Consider the following 1,073-nt stretch of genomic DNA (forward strand, 5'->3'; position numbering starts at 1 on the left):
CTCCATTAACTCATACTCCTTGAGCAGGTTGAGGCAGTATTTGCGTTGACAAAGTGAAATCCCCCTCTTGCTTTAATCTACCTCGAGGCCAAGAAAGAATCTGAGTACTCCCAAATCCTTAATTTTATACAAATCATGAAGTTGCTGCTTGATGAATTGAATCTCAGCTAAATCAATCTCTTTGACTATTAAATCGTCTACATACACCAAGATGACAGTAAATTTATTATTGGAAGCTTTGGTGAACAAGCTGTAGTCATTCCTTGATTGTTTGTATCCAACTTCGTCCAAGGTTGCACACAACTTAGAGTTCTATTGTCTACTAGTTTAATTGAGGCCATAGAGTGACCTGTCAAGTTTGCAAACAATGTCAGAAGGAACCTGTAAATTTGGTGGGAGTTTCATATATACTTCTTCTAAAAAGTCTCCATGTAAAAATGCTGTGTTTATATCAAGCTGGTGCAAGTGCCAATTTCTTACTACTACCATGGATAACACAATCCTTAGGGTGTTCATCTTCTCTACCGAGCTATAGGTCTCAAAATAATCAACCCTAGTAATCTGTGTAAAATCCTATGCAACTAACTGCGCCTTATATTGATCAATGCTACCATCTTGCTTCAGCTTCAATTTGAATACCCACTTGCACTCTGCTGCTTTCTTTCTAGCAGGTAGAGGAGTGAGTGACCAAGTCTTGTTTTCCTTCAAAACAGCCAATTTAGCAGTAATTACTTCTTGCCAACATGGATCACTGGTAGCCTCGGCATAACATCTTGGTTCTTTGATGTTATTGGAGATTAGTGTGTTAAAAATATTTTGTAAAATACCAGGATAAAATTGTTGACTTTTGGTGTAGATGGCATAGCATCTTGTGCTGATGTGATCATGTAATGAAAGTCTTCTAAGTATGTAAGTTCTTTCTTAATTCTAGTTGAATGTCTAGTCACTAAATGTTAGGATGCATGGTTTGGTTCTTGTGTAATTGATGCATTCTCATTTGTACTAGTAGAATAGTATACAAAATTATATTGGTTATTGAAATGCAACTCTGGACTGTCATTTGTGCTAGTGGG

Source organism: Arachis duranensis, chromosome 10 (assembly GCF_000817695.3).
Source record: "Arachis duranensis cultivar V14167 chromosome 10, aradu.V14167.gnm2.J7QH, whole genome shotgun sequence".
NCBI lineage: Eukaryota > Viridiplantae > Streptophyta > Magnoliopsida > Fabales > Fabaceae > Arachis > Arachis duranensis.